The following is a 22,962-nucleotide window of genomic DNA, read 5'->3' on the forward strand; positions in this document are numbered from 1 at the left end:
AGTTTGGACGTTCACCTTCAGAGCCCTACGCTGCTCTGTAAGAAGTTCGACTGCCTTGAGCCGACATGTTCAAGGAATCCCTGATGACATTGGGGCATTCAAGATAATAGCCCCAATAGTTGGGGCTATTTAAGCCAATAGTTGGAATCAACCACCAGGCTTGTGAGTAAGCCTTCAGATTGTTCCGGCTCCCAGACACTAAGTCACCCCCACTCAGACAGGGTCTAAGACATGATGGAAGGAAGACAAACCATCAGCACACTGCCCACTCCAAGTTCCTGACCTACAGAAACTGTGAGCATAATAAATGCCATGAAGTTTTAGTGGTTTGTTGCACAGCAATAACTGGAAAAGTTACCACCCATAACAAGGGCTCCACTATGGTGTTCCTCTCCCAATTCTGTCATTTGAAACAGAGAGGGACATGCTCCTCTCAGTCTTGTCCCACTGAGTTTGTAACTTCAGAAGGAATGGGTATAATGTAGCTATTGGTTTATTTAGCTCCTAAGATTAACTCAGAATAACTATATTATTATCATCTCTCACAAGACAAAAACAGCAAAAGGATCTAAATGTTTTTAGTATTCAGCAAGTACTGAAAGACTACAAAGTACTTGTTTTTTCCTTTGTTATCACCCACATTGGTGGTCCCCTGTCAGCAGTTGATAATGGAACTTTAACAAAAACCGTTTCTTTTTCATTTTATTTATTCTCTAATTGTTTACCTAGAGTGATTAGGCAATTGATTTTTTTAAAGATTCTATTTATTTTTTCATGAGAGGTACAGAGAGAGTCAGAGACACAGGCAGAGGGAGAAGTAAGCTCATTGTGGGGACCTTGATGCAGGACTTGATCCCAGGACCCCAGGATCATGACCTGAGCCAAAGGCAGGTGGTCAACCACTAAGCCACCCAGGTGTCCTGGCAATTGATATTTTTTAACATCAATTTTTTGTGTTTATATATCTTCATATAAATATATATGAAGAAGAAGGCTGTTTACCTCCTAATATATTGGGGGATTTAAGTAAGGACATATAAGCAAAAGAGCCTACACTATTCAGTATACTGAAAGTTCTCAAAGTGTTGGTATGCTAATTGAATCTTAATCTAAAATGATTAAGTCAGGGATCCCTGGGTGGCTCAGCAGTTGAGCGTCTGTCTTCAGTTCAGGGCATGATCCCGAGGTCCAGGATCGAGTTCTGCATCAGGCTCCCTTCAAGGAGCCTGCTTCTCCCTCTGCCTATGTCTCTGCCTCCTTCTTTCTTTCTCTCTCTCTCTCTGTCTCTCATGAATTAATAAATAAAATATTTTTTAAAATAAAATAATTAAGGCAGTGTCTGCAAGATAAAAAATAACTTCCTAATTGGTTTTAAAGTTATCAGTTATATCAATTATTTTTCTTTCCAATAACAAAACTACATATTAATTACTTGAGTATTTTGAGTTATCTAAGCAGTTACATAAGATTTTTGGATCACATAGTGCAACAATGAGAAAGTAGTCACTGTGGAGGATATTATAAAGGGAAGTAATAAAAACTATTGTCAACATTAAAACTTACTATGTTTACTATTTATAAGCAAGTAAGACTAATCATGCTTTGTGATTTAGTACAAAATCCTTACTTACTGTGAAATCTATATAAGTGTAGACTGACCCAAAAAATACAAGTAGTGCAATCATTAAGAAAAATATTTTAGTTAAAACCATCTTTTATATTGTCATTATATTCTGTAGGAGGTATGAATAAGCATCTTAAATATTATATTTAATTAATGATATGACTGGTAATATTTGAGGATTAAACAGATCTAAATTAGTATGGGAGGAAAAAAGGCTTATAGGGGATGAAGGACAGTGTGGAGAACCAGGGAAGGTGCAGCTTGCTTAGGAAAAAAATAGCAAATTAAAAACTATCTTAAGCATATGAAGATTTATTACACATAAAATAGTGGCCAGCTGTTCTCCATCTCTAATGAGATACACTTCAGGAAATTGGCTTAAATTGCATTAAGTGGATTTAGGTTCCATATAAGAAGTGTGAGACTTAAGAGTGGATGTAGATGAATGGTTCCTTAGGGGAATGTGGTCACCCTACTCTTAGAGGAAGTTTCTGTATTTCAAAAAAATCCATGATCCCCCTGAATTTACAAAAATCCTCTTGGGAATTCTCAGAGCATATACATCGAGGGTGGTCTACTAAACAAATACTTTCATGATAAAGGGTATGCCAAAATCACCTCCAGCCAAAAGAAAGAATTTCCTGAGAGGATGATTAAGCACTAGTTTGGGCAATTTAAGGAAGTTCTGGTATCCCTTTTATAGTAGATTTTTAAGAACAGAATTTTTTTTTTCTGTCTGAAATGATTTACTCAATCCTCCTTAGAGAAACATCAATCACTGTGATGAGGACAGTCTTCTCAATAAATTTTATGTAGAAATTTTTAGCATCATTGTACCTTGGGAAAACTAAGCTTCAATGACTTGACAATATTCAACTTAAATGCCGTGGAGCCAATACTCAAACTCCAAGAACTGAGAGGTATCCAGTGCTAAAACCACACTGTAAATCAAACTGCAGGCCTAGTCTTGGTAATAGTCAGAGGGTCAATTATAAATCAACACAGAGTAAATAATGTGTTGGGATGCAGCAAAGAACCTGACTTCACAAATAATCCAGTCAATTCTGTCAGAAGTCAGTAGATAGTAATCCTGATCTCTAAGATATTAAACAACATTTATTCATTTTTTAATTTATTCAGCAAATAGTTGTGGACATCTATTAAATACTGGTGCTGTCTCTAGGTTCTGGGAACACAGCAGAGACCAAAGCAGATAAGGTACTTGCCTTCATAGAGTTTATGCTCCAGAGAGTGTAAATAGATAATGAAAAGTAATAACAACTGCTGTAGACATTTACTAATTGCTTATGTGTACCAGACATGTCCTAAAAATGTGTTATCTTCATAACATCCCAGTACTATTATTACAAACATAGCAGAGAAGGAAAAACCACCATGGGGAAGTTAAATGACTTGGTTTAGGTAAGACAACTAAAAGCAGTAAAAATAGGCTGTTTGGGTCTGGAGTCCATGTTTTTAATTATCTCATTGCAAAAATTTCAGTTAATCTGGAGTGGGAAATTTTTCTCAAGATTCAACTGCCACCTTTCTGTCAAAGGAAGGAAGGAAGGAAAGGGAAGATAAGAAAAGAAAGAAAAAAAGAAAGGAACGAAGGAAAAAAGAAATGTTGATTTAACAGAGCAAAAAGGAAAGAAGGGGGATCCCTGGGTGGCGCAGCGGTTTGGCGCCTGCCTTTGGCCCAGGGCGCGATCCTGGAGACCCGGGATCGAATCCCACATCGGGCTCCCGGTGCATGGAGCCTGCTTCTCCCTCTGCCTGTGTCTCTGCGTCTCTCTCTCTCTCTGTGACTATCATGAATAAATAAAAATTAAAAAAAAAAAAAACTTAAAAAAAAAAAAAAAGAAAAAAGAAAAGAAGGAAAACCAGTACTTTGGAAGGGTAGAAGGTGAAGCTGATGTATATAATGGGAGAAAAAATTATTTAAACATTTTGGATAATCTGGTGATATATATAAAGAACCATAAAAACTTTCTTTATTTTAGAGTTAATAATTAAATTTTGAAAGTTTGTTCCATGAAAATAATAAAGTTGTATGTAAAAGGGTTCAATATATATATAATTTTTAAAGATTTTATTTATTTATTCATGAGAGATACAGAGAGAGAGGCAGAGACATAGACAGTGGGAAAAAGCAGGCTTCCTGTGGGAAGCCTGACATGGGACTTGATCCCAGAACCCCAGGATCACACCCTGAGCCAAAGGCAGACACTCAACCACTGAGCCACCCAGGTGTTCCTCAATATATATTTTTGTTACAATAACTCACAGAAGTTATTTTAATATCTAACAAAATAGCATCATTTAAATATATCTTGGTACAAACTCAAGGAAGTAATGAGTATCCACTAAAAATGATAATTACAAAACTATGTAGCACATAAAGTTAAGTTAAAATTAAGACATGAACATTTATGTTTAAAATATATATACACTTTATATATAAGAAAGATATACACAAAATTTATAAAAATTGTATAATGTAGTGGAATAAGAATTATTATTTTTTCCTTACCTCTGAAAGTTTCATAAAAATATTACGTATTTTTTCAACTCAAAACTATAGTTATGATAGTTTTTCCTTTATACATTACTTTATATTCTTAAGATTAATAAGAATTAATGAACTAGTAGTTAGAAAGAAGTTTTTCTAAAGAATGCTTTCTCTTGGAAACATAGCTAAAAGGCTGGCTTTGGTAAGTCATGGATGCTTACACAGAGAATAGCTCTCTTTCCAAAAGAAAAGAGAGTGAGAGAAACGGAAGAGGAAGAGAAGCAAGGGGGAAGGAAGGAAAGAATAAGTAAGTTCAACATTAATACTAATTTTGTGTTTTCTAAGAAGTTATTATGACCCAGGAATAATGCTTTTGAGACTTCTTCATAATCATTACAGAATTTGTATAAATTTTGAAAAAAATATATACCAAGTAAAAATCAATTAAAATGTGTTTCCTGCAGCACACAGAACAATATCAGTCTGTACTTTCCTCTTTCTAAATAGGTGCCTAAGAATTATTAGATTCTTAGGCAATGATAGAAAATGTGATCATAAAAAAGAAACTAACCACCTACTATATGCCTAACTTTACAGATAATCAAGTCTTCTAATATGAACACAACTCAATGAGGCAGATATAACTACACCCATGTTATTAATGATGAAGCTGATGTCCTGAAAATTGACTTTCCTGAAGTCACACACCTGATAAGTAACAGAACCAGGACTCCAATGTCAGTTTGGAAACTAACTCCAATATTCCATACAGGAAAAATAGGATATGATCAAAACAGAAGTTATAATTTTCATCAGTAACTGAAAACCTGCTATGCACCATTCACGGAACTCAAGGGCTGAAAACACTATTATTCCCTTACATTGTATCAAAAAGTTAAATTACATAATACCAGAGCACTTTTAAAGAATTCATGCTACATGAAAGAAAATGAACTTATTGTGGCACTTATAGACACAATGAAATGGTTCTTGTGCTAAGGAAAGGAGATGAAACATTTCATCAAATCTCTAATAGAAAAATGTCTATAAGTTTTATACCCATGAAATAATAAACATTAAATAAAAATTAATGCTTTTATAGGAGAAAAAAAGTGTCTGGGCACAAATGTGTTTTTTAACTTAGGCTAAAGCTCAGTCAGCAATAACATAATGGGCAAACAACTATCTGTGACCTATCAGTCAAAATATAATTGACTTAAATTAATGTTAAATAAATACTTATTAGTATCTGCTATTTTCTTTCATTTTATAGGACATAGAACATCTTGTGAATATTTATTTCAGTATTTATAATTATTTGTTTAGCTTCTGTTTTTTTTCACTAGCCAAAAATTAGAAAGGGCAGGAGCTATATTTATTTTATTTACTGATGTCCCCATTTCAGGAATGGATACATCATACACTCAATAAATTTGTGCTGATCAGGTGAAATTGGTACCATAGCAGTAAAAAAAAAAGGACATATTTATTCACACTGAATTTTTATTCATATAGATATTTATTAATATCTACTGAAAAAAATTTAACTGGGTGGGGGAAAAAGTGCTGAGTTGCACAGGTAAGGACAGATGTAGGAAGAGCCATTAACTCAGTTCTGTGAGTAGATAGTGGAAATGAGAGAAAAAAAGAAGAGCCAAAGATGATACAGATTTCTGGATATACCATATTTTCCCTCTAGATGCCAGCACTTTTGAGACTCTGTAAAGCCAAAGATAGAGTATTTTAGTCAAAAAATGGGCATGAAAATAGTTATTACAGAAATAGACATTATATAATATGATTGACATTATATACTACGATTGGAAGATCTTCATGAAGAAGAAAATATTTAGGTACTTATTAATTAGGTATGGTAGGTAATTTGAGAGGCTTATAGTTATGGTAATTATCTCTCCAGATCTTTTAAAACACTAGTTCATAAAATGTTTCATATAGTTTGTCCATTAAACCTCTACTATTAAGATATCACACACATTTTAACATTGAAGGAACCAAAATACATTCACTGTCTACCACTGATATTGGGGAGAGGAAGAAGAACAAAAAACAACAAACCTTGAGAGCTATTTGAAGGGCTTTGGAATATGGCAAACATAGATCTGTAAACCTGAGCTACCTAGATGAGAATTAATGAGATTAGTTCAGTAACAAAATCTATAATTTCTTCCATTATATAAAAGCCTGTTTTAAGACATTTAACATTTAAAATTTCTTTGTTTATTTCGAGAGAGAGAGAGTATGCATGAGCAGGGGAAGGGACAGAGAGAGAGAGAGAGAGAGAATATCCCATGCAGACTCCCTTCTGAGTGCAGAGCCTGACATGGGACTCAGGCTCACAACTTTGAGATCATGACCTGAGCCAAAATCAAGAGTTAGACACCTAACCAACTGAGACATCCAGGCTCAAGTATTAACACTTTTAATTCTATCCTTCTCCAACATTTTAGGCTATTAACAGGAGATATTAAAAGTTCTTATCACAAGAAAAAATTATAATTGTGAGATGATAGATGTTAACTACACTTACCATGGTGATCATTTTTCAATAGATAGATAGATAAATATAAATATATATAGATATAACTGACATACATTGTATTAATTAATTAGTGTACAATGATATATCATTTTATTGTACACCCTAATTAATTAATACAATGTATATCAGTTATTTCGCAATAAAACTAGAAGAAAAATTAACTCTAGTTTTAATGAAAGAAAACCCTTAGAAGCCCAAATCAAGGCAAATCTTATATTAAAAATAAAAATTAATATATGGTAGACATTTTTTCTAATGTTGCATTTAATTCTCAGAAAACCTTAGGGATATAGATATTATTTCCATTTTACAGATTAAGAGCATGAAATACAGCATCATCACATAAGAAATAAGAAGTAGCCCTAGAATTTGTGCCAGGTCTGCCCAAATCCAGGATCAGTGCTCTTTACACTACCACACTACACCAATTTTTCTCTTCTGCCATTTCGTAATCTATTGTGAAATGGTATCTATCTCCATTGTTTGAGGGTTCTTCCAAAGTAGACAATTGCAAAAAGTAAAAGGATTGGACAGCCAGAACTAAATTGAGCTATATTTTTGCATCTTGGTGATGAGCTCAAGTGCTCAAGTGCTCAAGTGCTCAAGCTCAAGTGCTTTGGAAAGTGATTGATCATATTTACCCTCAAATGTTAAGGGCCCATAATTGACTTGTAATTCTAGACCTTCACACTTGATCACAATTGAAATCTAGAATCTAGAAAATTTGCAAAGAGCTTTCTTAGAAGTTGTGGTCAGGAGCAATTAACAAGCTATTAACAATACTCACATGAAGAATCTCAACTGCCTTTATTCTCTCTTGGATGACATTGCATATTACCCATGTAGAAATACTGAGATTGGGAAATCTCAATGACCATGGGTCACTGAGGAAGAGGAATAAAAAGATTTTCTTGAACCATGATATTGACTGTTCCAAGATTATATCACAAACTTACAGTGAAAGAGAAAATTTATTTTTAGTATTTAAGCTTTCCCTTTAATATTATCTCCTACTTCCCAAATCCAGTTTTATTCAGATTGGCTTGAATTGTGGGGCATGGACTAACAAGAAATCCCTATGATAGTCAACCTAGAACTCTGTTTTCCTACCAGAGCTATTGAAAACACTCCAGAATTAAACAAAGAAATTAATTATAGACATTTTTCTAATGCACCTTCTCTTGGATCAGAAGATCCTTGAAAAATGGAAAATGCAATTAGAAGAAGTCCAGGATGGCTCTTCCAAAGGTTTGTAAGAGGCAATAAATGTAGTGGGCAAACCATAGATTTTAGAGCAGACCTGTGTTCAATTCCCAGCTTTATAAATTACCTGTTATGTGATTAAAGGCAAGTTATTTGATTTCTCCGTAACTCAATTTCCTTATCTGTAAAATGGGGCAATAATTCTTACTTTATTGGATGGTGTAAGAAATGATTGCATTAATATAAGTGGAGCATAAAATAGTATCTGCATTTAAGCACTTTAAAACCATTAGCGATTATTGGGGCTCCTTGGTGGCACAGTCAGTTAAGCAACCAACTCAGTTTCTGCTCAGGTTGTGATCTCAGGGTCATGAGATAGAGCCCCAAGTCAGACTCCATACTCAGTGTGGAGTCTGCTTAAGACTCTCTCTCCTTCTCCTGCTGCCCCTCTCCCTCCATTCTTTCTCTCTCTCTCAAATAAATAAATAAATCTTTAAAAAATAAAATCATTAGCCATTATTACCTAGAGAAAGAGACTTCTCAGCTTTTGTGTTCCTTCCAACTTGTTCTGGTTGGAATCTCATGAAAGGTCGAGGTTAATATCTGTGTGGTGCTGCTAATTCAAAATTTCATGAAGGACTGTATCCAAAAGATACATTGAAAAGGTTAAGTGGAGGCCAAGATGATCTGGCAATAGGAGATTTGGGTTTTAGCCCTGACACTAAAGACTTTTTTGACATTGCAGAATCTCTTGGACTGTGTCTTCTCATTAGTTAATTAATAGTTTGGACTAAGTCAGCATACCCCAAAGCTTGTGCTATGAGACATTTATGCTGATGATAATATTCTTTAGAAGTATTTTCATATATGCTTTCATAACCTATAAATCTGCACTGCATATTTGCAACGCACTGAGTCAATGTCATTGGTCCCCTCAGGGTAAAAGTAAACTACCTTGAACTATGGTCCTTCTTTAGGTTTGAATCACAGTTGACTTCATTATTTTTTCTAAATCTGACAACAGTGTAGAGAAGAAAGGTTTGTCGAAAGAGAAAAGGGATTCTTAAAATTCTGAGCTAATTTTACATATAAAAGCACCAATAAGAAAGTCCCTTATGGGGACACCTGGGTGGCTCAGTGGTTGAGCATCTGCCTTTGCCTCAGGGCATGATCCCAGGGTTCTGGGATCAAATTCCATGTCAGGCTTCCCACAGGAAGTCTGCTTCTCCCTCTATGTCTCTGCCTCTCTCTGTGCCTCTCATGAATAAATAAGTAAAATCTTAAAAAAAAAAAAAGAAGAAGAAGAAGAAAGAGAGAGAGAGAGAAAGAAAAGGAAAAAAGAAAAGAAAAGAAAGGAAACAAAAGAAAAGAAAGAAAAGAAAAGAAAAGAGAAAAAAGAAAAGAAAGAAAAGAAAAGAAAGAAAAAAGAAAAGAAAAAAAGAAAAGAAAAGAAAGAAAGAAAGAAAAGAAAGAAAAGAAAAGAAAAGAAAAGAAAAGAAAGAAAAGAAAAGAAGAAAAGAAAAGAAAAGAAAAGAAAAGAAAAGAAAGAAAAGAAAAGAAAGAAAAGTCGCTTATGGCTGATGGAGGGGAAAAATGAAAGGGATTCATACAGGAGAACCAAGAAAAAGAATGCATGTACAAGGCATCCACTTAGTTGGGGAGTGAAGATAGACTTCAGGCCTTGTTAGATAGTTCCAGAGAAAGTCAAAAGCTTCCCTGATGTGCCAAAATGGGGGTGAAGCTCAGTGTAGATACTAGAAAAAATGTAGGTAAGCACAAACAAGCTCTAGGTTTACACTCCTCAAGTACCCCCAGCTCTAATCTAGGGTGAAAAGGTTCCAAAATTCCCCATACACTCCAAAGTGGGTAGAGTAGGAAATATGTGAAAAGTAGCTATGTAAAAAACTAATAACAAAGAATGACATAGTGAGGAGAAAGTTCCCTAAGTATGGAAAAGACAGTCTTGGCCAGGGACTAAAAGCAGGACATCTCAATAAAAATGAATATGTACCACTACTAAGAGCTGAGGTGGAGTCAAATAACAAAAGAAGGCCAAAAAGCCCAACTTTGGCTAAATAATAACTGTAAGTTCACCAGCCACGTTTTAGCAAATTCCCATGCAAGGAACCAATGGGCCAGACCCATCATCTCATAGCAGAGGCTGGCAAGAGTCCAGAGGAAAGAACACAGATCCCATTGCCAAGAGGTAACATAAGCAAGCCCATCTTTACCCATATAGCCAAATGTCAATTTGTGATGAAGGAGATAATATAATTAATTGAGCCTTTCATCCAGAGAGACAAACTTAACAAATGAGGCTGTTTAAACTTGGAAATTCTGACATATTTTTGATTGGCAGTTAAAGTTACCTATACTCATATACTCCCTCACTGTGTAAATATATACTTTAGTCACACCATCCACCCAGCAGTGTAGGAGCTCACAAAGATCATTAGGTTGATAATAGAAACTGAAGAAGCTAATTATTATGTGACTAGGTCTGCAACTCTAGAACACATTAATCTAACATGACGTCCTATTAAAAAGAAATTTCCATATTCAGATATATTCAGAAAACATTGCATAAAATATCCTCCTTGTCCACAGATTCACCCTTCATATTAGCATATTAAAGATTCTGAGATGGCCTACAGCTCAGAAATCTGTTCAAATATCTTTGACTCCTGGTACAGTTTTGTCTAACACTATTTTCCCAGACATTATTTCTGGTCGCAGATCTCTTCCCCAAAGTGTGGGAATAAGTACACATATTCTATGGCATAAGGACTGGTTCAGAAACGGGTCTATGAACCAAGCTAAGTCAATCAATTCCTTCAATAGCATCTTCTGTCTCAAACTGGTGAGAAAAAGCCTTTTAGGGTGCAAACTAGACCACTGTAGCCATTGTGTACAAGCTATCCTGAGGCAATATATAGAAAGAAGCAAAGACCAGAGACACAGAAAAAGCAAGTGAACCAAGAGGTTTTTTTTTCCTAAAGATTTTATTTATTTATTCATGAGAGACACACAGACAGAGATAGAGACACAGGCAGAGGGAGAAGCAGGCTCCATGCAGGGAGCCTGATGTGGGACTCAATCTCAGAACTCCAAGATCGCTTCCTGAGCAGAGGCAGACCCTCAACCACTGAGCCACCCAGGGTCCTTGAATTGATAGTTTCAAACCTGGTTATCAGGGGCACCTGGGTGGCTCAGTGGTTGAGCGTCTACCTTTAGCTCAGGACCTGACCCTAGGATCCAATATCGAGTCCCACATTGGGCTCCTTACAGGGAGACTGCTTCTCCCTCTGCCTGTGTCTCTGCCTCTCTCTCTGTGTCTCTCATGAATAAATAAATAAATAAATAAAACCTTAAAAAAAAAAAAAAAAACAAATCCTGGTTATCTCTTTCTTTCCTGGTTACAATACTTTGAGTAGAGTTTTTCCCACTTGCAAATAAAGGATCCAAACCAACAATAAACCACTTAGGTTTTTTTGGTTTGGGGGCTTTGGTGGGGGGCGGGGGGAGGAATTAAAAAATCAAGGAATATACTTTTGGAAATGCTGACTTTTATTATGTGATGTCTAATTTTTTTTAAAATCTCCATTATAGGACTAACAGCCAGTACAAGCACAGAAAAGTGATCTCATATCCAAAGTAAGAAATCCCCCCTTGCCAGAGACAAGCACAGTGCTATTTGTCTTTAAAATGCTATATTAATGAGAAATTTGAATCCAGACATTTTTAAGTCTACATCAGTATCCTCCATTACTTCATCATTAATGGAAATGGCAAAATGCTCACTAAAAATTACTTCCAGAACACGAAATTGATATTATACTGTTTAAATGGATGTCATATAAAAATAATTTGCTTTAATCATAGCACAACCCATTTCTATGATGCCATATTCATTGTGAACCTTAGGGATTTCTTCATTTAGAGTAGAATGAATTTTGACTAGGCATAAGTGCTTTTTATAAAAGAGTAAATTCACAAAACCCAATACGTTGAAAATACAACCAGGTGTGAGTGGCTTTAAAAAAATAAATTATGCCAAGATACATTGCCCAGCTGTATTTCAGAGTTTCAAGAGATCTTAAGATATATTCAGGCATTAGGGGCTCAATAATACTCAAATTATATTTTCCTCTGTCTTTTGTGCCTAATTTAAGACCTATTTACAAGAGAACTGAAGACATAGCATTTTCTGGCTATGTATATTTAATTTACTGAAGAATGTTGCTTAGCAAAATTTTTACATGATAGTCATGTAGCTGTTGATATGAGATGGATTTTTTTTCAAAAGTAACTCATTTTACTATTAAAAAATGTTTTAAAAAATGAACATCAGAAATTGAAATTCCATTCTTATGGATACATAGTTTAGTGGAAACTGCCTAAACTGGGGAGTCTGACAAAACTGGGTTCAAATCTCAGTCATGCCAGTTGAAGGAGGTTATGTAACCTTAAGGAAGTTAGCAAACTTCTTATCATCTCATTAGATGATTAATAAAATGGGTGTGACAAGACTGTCAAGAATAATAAATGATAACATAAGTGAAACTGCCTAGCACAAACCAAGCAGTCTTGTCTCAACCTTCCAACATAGAAGTAGAAATAATGGTACTGCATGCTTTGCCTTCTCAGAATAGTTTTACTTCTCAAAGTCTAACTGATTATTTTAATGTAGCATTTAAATTAACCTCACTACAATTATGGATTCCAAAATATTTAGGTCACTTTATAAAATCACAGATGTACAGCTAGCAAATTCAGCAAATATTCAATGAGGATTTGTTAGGTTCTAATGCAAGAATATATACTAAGATATTCATATAAATGAGAAAATCTTTTTTTTCATAAATATTTCATTAATTTAGTCATCAGAGACAGAGGGAGCAAGAGGCAGAGACACAGGCAGAGGGCAAAGCAGGCTCCATGGAAGGAGTTCAATGTAGGACTCGATCCCAGGACTCTAGGATCACACCCTGAGCTGAAGTCAGACGCTCAACCACGAGCCACCCAGACATCCCTATAAATGAGAAAATCTATGTATCGCGGTTTCATCATGTTCCAGAGAGAAACAAAGAAATTACCAGAGTATGAGACAAATCAGCCTAAGTGACTATGGATAGACATGAATCTTCCTCCTTTTTCATAAAATCCACAAGGAGGTTGATATTACCTCCCCTAAAGATGAAGACTCTAAAGTAGCATCGTCCAATAGAAATATAAATCCAGCTACAAATGTGGACCACATATGTTAACTTTTCTAGAAGTGACATTTTAAAAAGGGAAAGGGAAAGGTAATCTTAATAATACTAAATAACATAATATTTCAATAGTAACCCAATATATTTTTAAAGTTATTTTATTATGAAATCCACATAAAAATTACTAATGAAATATTTTATTTTGGGGAAAGAGCTAAGTCTTCAAAATTTGATATGTATTTTGCAGTTAAAACCCATTTAAATTTAGACTAGTCACATTTCAAGTGCTTAATAGCCACATACCTTTAGCAATTGCAATGTTGGACATCACAGCTCAGAGAATGGGTATCTCACCTAATCACAGCCAACTGGTTGCTAATGGGTATGTCACCTAATTACAGCCAAGAGACTGCTCCCACTCAGGAATTCGAATCTTGGAAAGTAGTACAAAATCTCAGTCAATTAGAATTTCTGCAAAGTGGTTGCAGTAGAGTTGAATGGCAGGGAGTAAGATATCCTCTGGTAGCAACTGTCCACTGACAGAACCAGTAACTGTGTCCTAGGTAAGTCACTCTTATAGCATGATATTCAGCAACTCTTATTGCAACTCTTATTTCTTAACATGTGTGTGATTTCATAATGCCATACTAATAAATTTATTGCCTGCCTATATGAAACAGAACTGCTAGTTTTGCTTGCACTTGGGAACCATAACTAATACAGAGTTAATCTGGAGTAACAAAGTAAAATTAGAGAATTGAAAAAGGAAGATAAAAACTCTATGTAGTTTTAGAGATAGCATCATAGTCAAGTGAGTAAAAACTTTAAGGATAGACCAGATTTAAAAGGTGGATAGGAAGTAAAATTTCCTACTTAAGCCTTTTGCTCATATGTGTTTTTCTTTTTGAAGAAGGAAGAATCAGGGTGGCTGATAATGCATGGTGGGATTCAAAGTTGGGAGAGGAGGAATTGTTCAAGATGGCAGACAGAGAGTGAAGCAGGATCATGTCAATGGGGTGTTCTGTTCTCTGGTTGATAACAGTCTAGAAAAGTGTCAGGCCATATACCCTACACAACCCAGTGTCAAAGGGTAAACATCCATCTAACCTTGTCAAAGTAAATGAGAATAAACATATAATAGCTTTAAAATTTAATGCATTTCTAGTATTTTAACTCATAAAATGGACTCATCTTCGAAAGTCAGACTTTGGGACTGGTTGATGTAATTTAAAAAGGCTTAATTAAGGAAAATTCACAAAGATCAAAGTTTTCCTTGTTTTATAATTTTATAGTAGCCACAGATTTTAGTGGCCTAACATTTTTGGCAATTTCAAGGTTGAATACTTAGAAAATGTTTAACTATTGTACTGCAGAACTAATATGTTTATTACTACTGGAGAATTATAGAATTATAGAAATCAAGTAGCCTGACCTTCATTTTATTAAGACTTTTAGCTGCTTGTCTTCTGAGGTTTCATTTTGTTATGGGCTGAATTGTGTTGCTCTAAAATACATATTTTGAAGTCTCATACCTAAGCTGGTGAAAGAAAAATCCTAGTGTTGCCAGTAATGAGAATACAAAGGGAGTGAAATAAGTAGAAGTGGAAATAGTTAACAAATAACACTAGTGAAGCAGGAGAGCTAGGTTCTTGTCTCATGGAGTCAAAGAATGAATCTCATACACAAAGGGGAGTGAGTAAAGTGATAGAAGTTTACTAAGTAAGGATACAGAAGAAGCTCTCAGAAGTGAGAGGGGTCCCAACAGTTGCCAGCATGGGTCTCCATGGACAGTCTTTTCTTTAGAATTGACCAGGGAGCTTGTGGCCTTATCATTCCTGTGGTGTCTTGGTTTGAGTAAGGGCTGGTGATAGCATCTTTAATGGCTTACTTCTTCTTTGGGGTCTGGTTATTTTTTCTTGGACACAGATGACTGTCATATAAAAGGTACTCTCCCCACCCATACCAAGTCAGGGTGGTCTGGTTTATCCCCTTATCACTTGTTTCCTTACACCTCAACATTTTTGAGATTTCTGTGAGCCTGATCCTGTACCCCCCTACCTATCTCTCCCTACCTAGCCCCACCTATAATCATTAGCTTTCCCAGGAGACTCAGTGTTAAGATTAGAGACTTCTGTAAGGCAGAGCAGGATAGGGCTAGAGAATTAGGCCAATGAGAAGAATTGTTTCCATATACTTTATAGTTACCCTAAGAGATGAGACAGTATTGCATTATAACTTCAACCATAAACACATGAGCATAATTGTCATGACTTATAAAGGCAGATATTGGAGCTTTATCTGGCCTGTTAAAATATAGTTAACTTATGATGCAGTGTAGTATGTGCTCTCTGAGGACTGTTTAATAAGAGTGTGTGATCTCTAGGTTACAGTCAAATCAAGATTAGAAATTAGGTATAATTATTGTTGCTATAATCGTTTCCTAGTATCATTGTTTCAAAATATACAAATATGCAAATGAGAAATGTTACAAATAAAAAGACTATAATGGACCTATGAAAAGCCCTAGTGATGTTATAAAATTGGCACAAACATTATAAACTTAAAAATCTGTTATTTTGTTAGGAAATTTAAAAAATTACTTTAGGGCTATTTAATTCTCAATAAGTATGGTCTTTTTATTTTCCAGTATTCAATAACAATATAATATCTTGAGTATGACAAACATTTCACACAAATGAAAACACAATATAATGAAATGGGATGTTCTACACTTTAAGCAAAGCAGATAGAGTAGAAAAATGAAGAAGAGAATTGGTGAGATGAGAGAAAAGAAGGAAGAAATAAAGAGGAAATCCCCCTTTTGAAAAAGAACATGAGATCATAATGTCATTACATTTCTTTGATTCTAACCCAGAGTAAGAAGAGGCGATGAAATAATCCATCAGTATGCTACCAATCTTGCAAAATGTTTATCTTTTTTCTAATGATTCTCAGTAGTTCAAGAGAGTATACACATACTGATTTCCATCTGGGAAGATACTATAAAACTAAATGGTATACAGGACTAACTACATAATTTGCAAGAGCCAGTGAAAACTAAATATCCTGGACTCCTTATTACAAATTATTAAGAATTTCAGGATGGACAATAACTGAGCATTAAATCAAGTGTGAGGCCCTTCATTGATGGGCCCTGTACAATGGCCTGGGTCATGGCCCCCAGAAGCCAGCCCTGATGATAAGTTCAGGAGTATGACTCAATTAGAGATAAGCCATCTGTGAATCTACTTGAGATCATTATGTGTATCTTATGGTAAGTTCTCCTAAGATATTTTTAGAAAGTGATGATTTTTAGAAGTTGTTAAATTCCAGGCCATGGAGTTTCAAGGAACATAACGAAAACCCTGTCACTATGTGTGAGCAAGGCCTTTTAGAGAAAGGGCCCTTTTTCTGGCACTAAAGGGAGTTGGTTGATGAACTTGGACCTGATCCATTTTGCCCTAGTTACTGAAGCACAGCATCATCATGACATAGAGTGCCTCAGTAGGAGCCATCTCCTCCCTCATTACAGAATTGTCTTTCTCCCAACATTCAACAAGTATTTGATTGAATTTTATGGAACTTACTGCCAGTCATTCAATTAAATACTTTTTATGGAACTTACTGCCAGTCATTCAATTAAATACTTAAATTCATTCTCTGTGTTGTGTTCCCTAATGTTCCTAACTGCTGCAAATTACCCCACTTTTAAAATTATTATTATTTCCTGAAAGGACCTAAATAAGGACTTACCCTCAAAATTTCTACCATGGATATTAGGAAAAACCTTCTAGTGTAATACATAAGCTACTGCATGGATGTGAGATTTCATTTCAAAATCATGATCATATAAAAGAGATCTGACTCACCATGTCACATTCTCTGTTCTTATAAAGTGGAAATATCCTTGAGGGTAAAGAAACCCTAAAGAAGCCAGTGTTGCCCAAATGCTTATGGTAACAATATAGAGATAAATTACAAGGGAGTTTTTTCAATGCTGAGTGAAACAAGTATTAGAAGGAAATTCATCTAAATGTGATCTCTGGATCTGAGTGGTAGGAAAATGACTATTTTGCTCTCCTTTCTTTTTCTAATTTTCCTTTATCCTCAAAACTATTTCTAATGATTCATTTTACAATATAAGCTTGAGAACATAAAAATGAAAATTTCAACTTCATTAAATGAAATTAAGCTGATTGTATAACTATTATTGAAGAAGCCAAGTAAATTTTGTTCTTTGACAAGATCTTTTAACTTTTGTTTGTAGGTAGGTGTATGTGTAAGAATAAATTTATCTAAATTAATCCCATCTGCATTATACAAATTGCCTACTAAAAAGGAGTAAAATTGCATTTTCCTCTTGTTTTTGTATTACACAGTACTATCATTCTTTGTGTTTTTCTTAAAATACATTACTCAAGTATAGTGGAAGTAGTGCCGAAGAGATTGGTATGTGTGGTAAATAATGAAAATTATTACTATTCCTAATTTCTTTCATCTTAAGGATAAAAGCATCAAGAGTTTGACAAAGATGGTGATGCAGCAGGTTCCTGAATTCCTTTCCTCCGACAGACACACCCACATGGAGTAATTACCTCTGAAAGAAATCTGAATAATGCTTACATATCAGATGAGTAAGAAAATACCCACATCAAAACAGGTAGGAAAGACTGAAACATACTCTCACCATAAATCTCATCCCCAGAATAGCAACCTACCATCTGGAGGGAACTCCCAATTCCCAGCTCCTCCCTTTGAGACAAAGGATTTAAACGTACACAGAGCGCCACAATTTTGAAGACCTCACCTGAAGAATAGGGCTTAGAACATCTGGCTTTAAAGGCCAGTGAGGGTTGCTTCCTGGAGATTCAGAAGACTATAGCAAACAAAGAGGTGGTTGTTAACATGCATACAATCACTGATGGCTGTGCCCCCAGAACACAGTGCAGATTGAGCAGACAAAATTGCAATCTCTCAGGCCTTTTGGGGAAAGGGGTCCATCTGCATACTTAGAAAACTGCTGCCTGAAGGTCAGGCTTCTAAATTAGTACATATCCAATTTAGGGGCAGGCTGTGATTCCCCCCCTGGGGACCAGGAAACCCATGTATACCTGCTATGCCCTCTCCCCGTACCCTGTTGCAAGTTGCTAGTTATCTCCCTAGAAGCAGCTTGTATACAGGCCTGAGCCATAGTTTTTGCAGATGTTGCCTAAGAAATAGGCCGTGGAACACTTAGCTCGCATTCACAAGTCCCATAGGACTGCAGCCAAAGAAGTACTTCTTAAACAGCCACAGGAGCAACCTTCCACCATAGCTATGTACCTAGGCCCAATGCATAAGAAGCAAGCAAAAATGCCTATTTCCTTGCTGCTCACAGACAAGAAGTACATACTTTCCCAGCCACTGTCTGAGGGTTCGGCTTCCAATCAGCCTTCATTTAGGCACTGAATATGATCCTCACTTTTGGGATACTGTCCAGTTGAGGCGCAGCCCAACTACTGAGAGCCACTAAGAACAAAGAAGATGACCTGGACAATTAATTACAAAGTTATGAGATACAACCAGGAGGTCAAGCCACACTAACTGAGAAATGTTCATCTCCTATATGAGATGAATAGCCACATGCAAAAGAATGAAACTGGATACTTATCTTACAGCACACACAAAAATCACCTCAAAATGGATTAAAGACTTGAATGTAACCTGAAACCATAAAACTCCTAAAAGAAAATATAAGAGGTAAGCTCTTTCACATTGGTCATAGCAAAAAAAAAAAAAAAAAAAAAAAAAAATTGGATTTGACACCAAAATCAAAGATAACAAAATTAAACAGGAGGGACCACATCAAACTAAAAAGCTTCTGCTCCTCAAAGTTAACCATCAATAAATGGAATGAGAGAACACATTTGCAAATCGCATAGCCAATAAAGGGTTAATATACAAAATATACAAGGCATTCATACAACTCAATAGCAAAAAAAACTCAATTAAAAAATGGACAAAGGACCTATATAGACTCTTTTTAAATTTTTATTTTATCTAAATTCAATTTGCAACATATAGAATAACACCCAGTGCTCTCATCTCATCATGTGCCCTCCTTAATACCCATCACCCAGGAACCTTTTTCTAAAGAGGACATAACCACAGTTACATGAAAAGGTGCTCTACATCACTTATCATCAGACAAATGCTAATCAAAACCACAATGACATAATATCTAACATAACATAATATCTAACACCTGTTAGAACGTTTATTATCAAAAAAAGAAAAGGGAGAGAGGATAACAAATACTGGTGAGGATACAAACAAAAGGAAACACTTGTACCCTATTGGTGGGAATGCAAACTGGTATGATCACTATAGTAAACAGTGTGGAGTTTCCTCCAGAAATTACAAATGGAATCACCATATATTCAGCAATCCCACTCTGGGTATATATCCAAAAAAAAAAAAAAAAAAAAAAGGAGACTATTATCTCAAAGAGAAATCTGCACTCCATTTTCATTGCAGCATTATTCACAATGGTCAAGCTATGAAAACAAGCTAAATGCCCATCAGTGGGTAAATGTATCAGGAAAATATGGTATGTAGATTCAATAGAATATTATTTAGCCTTTAAGAAAAGAAAAATACTGCCATTTGAAATAATATGGATGCATCTCGAGAGTATTATGATAAATAAAATAAGCCAGACAGAGGAAGGCAAATATTAGTGTCACTTACATGTGAAATCTGAAAAAAAGAAGTGGAACTCATAAAAACAGGTTTGAAAAGTGTTTGCCAGCAGATCTAATATATAATATACTGACTATAGTTAATAATACATTACTGTATAACTGAAAACTGCTAAGAGAGTAGAACATAAATTTCCTCACCAATAAAAAAAAGTTAAATATCAGAGGTGATGGATGTGTTAATTAACTAGATGGGAGGATTCCCTTCACAATGTATACTTATATTAAATCATCACTTTGCATGCTTTAAACATTTCGCAATTTTATTTGTCAATTATGCCTCAATAAAGTTGAAAAAATACTTGTCAAATGATGCATAAGTAAGTATCATATACTGTCCCCCAGCACTGGCCCCCACATGTTAATTTATTTTTTAACTTTCAGGAAGCCAAGGTTAATGTGTCTTGTTCATTGTTACATTCTCAGAGTTTGTCATAGTGCTTAGCATATGGAAAATGCTCATTAAATATTTATTGAAATTTCATGGTCTTGAGTTATGGTACATTATAAGCTCAAATAGAAAATGTGATTTTTAGGAAGCATGCAAAAAATAAAATTGTGTTTGTGTGTCTTAAAAATGTACTAACTAAACATCTAAGGTACATGAAAAAAGAGAAACCATTTAAAGCATGTTGTCCTGTAGCACCTCCAAGGGTTTTGGTAACTGGAGGCACCAATTTCTTTGGAAAGGTCCTGAGTCATGAGCTGTGTGCAAAGGAGATAGATATGAAACAGATGTTGATAGATAAATGATTGATTGATCGATTTACAAAATGTGTTATTTTGTTATACACTTAATTGTTTTCTTCACTCTAAACAGTGTGAGTTTCAGTGTCACACAAGTAGCAATGTACACATTTGATCTATTGCTCATAACTTTTGCATAATAGCCCATGTTATGCAATTACTGTTATTTTACTTACCCACCCCCATTTATGAGCATCTCCATTGCCTCCATCTCTCCATCAATATAAATTGTTTTTCCTTGAACATGCATATTGGTGCCCTTTTGCCAATATGTTAGAATTGCTACCATTAAGGACTATCATTCCTGGATCAAGTAGTATGGGTGTGTTATTCTTGACTGCTTTTGGAACAGCTACCCCAACCCAAACTGCCACTAGCACAGCATGACAGTTCCTGTATCCCCACAACCCTACCAGCATTTGGCATTATTCAGCTTTTCAATTTTACTGGTCTAATATCATAGCCAAAGGGATATCATATTGTAGTTTAAAATTCCAGTTTGACTGATTATTTTGAGTATCTCGTTACAGTTTAAAATTCCAGTTTCACTGATTATTTTGAGTATCTCTTTACTTATTAGATTTATAGTTTTCTTATTAAATTATCTCTTCCATATCATTTGCGCATTCTTCTAATGAGATTACTGATTTTTTTAAGTACATGACTTCTTAGATACATGATATTTTTATTTCATCTTAAACATTGCAAATTTTGGGGCTCCTGGGTGGCTCAGTTGGTTACTCATACAACTCTTGGTTTCTGCTCAGATCATAATCTTAGGGTTTTGTGATAGAGCCCCACATTGGGCTTGGTACTCAGCACAGAGTCTGCTTGAAATTCTCTCCTTCCCTCTTCCTCTGCCCCTCCTCACCACACTCCCTGCCCCCTCCACACACACACATGCATACACTCTGTAAATAAATAAATAAATCTTTTTAAAAAAATTGCAAATCTCATTGCCACGTATCCTCTCTTAACTTTGTCTATGGTATTTTTCAGTGAGCAAAAATCTCTTGTTTTATGTAGTCAAATTAAACTTTTTTATCTAATTTTTATGCTTTTGAGATTTTACATTGCTTCTACCCAATAGGCCCCAAAAGCATCCCCATATTTCATTTTTTAACTTTATATTTTTTACCTTTCTCATTTAGATCTTCTATTATCCTAGATTCTACTTTGATCTATTAATGTCAATCCAGTTCTACTTTTCTCATTGAATAGATCTAATTTTCCAAACATTGTCCTTAACAAAGTCACTTTATTATTTTGGTGCTCACTTTATTATTTCATGTTGCAATAAAGAAATCAAGGGTGAAAGATCCTAAATGCTTCCAAAGTATTGGAAAAGAGGTTTTATACAAAAGAATAACACTAAGAATACTTGGACTTCTAAATAGCCACATTGTGCTAAAAAGACACAGAATAAATACTCTAAAATTTTTCAGGAAAAATAATTTACCACTCAATCAAAATATCAAATGAGTTAAATATGGAATAAAGATAATTTCAGATTTATAAGCTCTCAGAATATATATATATATATATATATATATATATATATATATATATATATATCATATGCATACTTTCTTGGGTAGAATTGGAGAATATGCCCTCCAAAACAAGGAAATTAACCAAAAAAGGATAAAAGTCATGGATTCCAGATAATGGCAGAATATTCAATCTGGAAGAGTAGCAATTAGAAATTTCAGGATAAATCACATCTAAAAAGCAACAATTTCAGCTTAAAGCATGAGATGAGAGGGCTCAAAGCAAATAATGAAGAGAAAGGAAGAAGCTAGAATAATATGATAAAATTATATTTTGAAAGTGAAAGAAGGAATATGTTTAATCCTAAAACTTAGTAGTTAAAAGCATTTTATGAGTCCACAGTTTGGTTGAAGGATTCTGCTGATACAGACTAGGTTTGCTTTCACGTCTTCAGACAGTCATCAGGTTAGCTGAGGGTTGGAAGATCAAGAATGGCTGGAGCTGGGACCACTTGATTTTAACACACAAAGTCTGATCCAACAGCAAGGAGAATAGAGCTTGTTCTCATGGCATTGGTAGAGTTCCAAAAGAGGAAGTACACATGTCCCAGTGTGTTTTAAGCCTCTCTTTGTATCAACATTGTTAAAGTCCCAGAGTAAAAGCTTGTATGGCCAAGCTGAGAGTTGGTATGAGAAGAAACTTCTGAAGAGTATGAACATAGCAAAATGTAAAAATTGGGTCCAATGATACAATAAATCAACTACAAAATGTACAAGTAGTGAAGAATAGTTTAATCTCCAACTATTATAGGTGGAAGTCAGAAAATAATCTTAAAATAGATTAGTTAAGAAAAAGCAAGATAAACATTTTAT

The sequence above is a fragment of the Canis lupus genome, chromosome 21 (assembly GCF_003254725.2).
Source record: "Canis lupus dingo isolate Sandy chromosome 21, ASM325472v2, whole genome shotgun sequence".
Taxonomy (NCBI): Eukaryota; Metazoa; Chordata; class Mammalia; order Carnivora; family Canidae; genus Canis; species Canis lupus.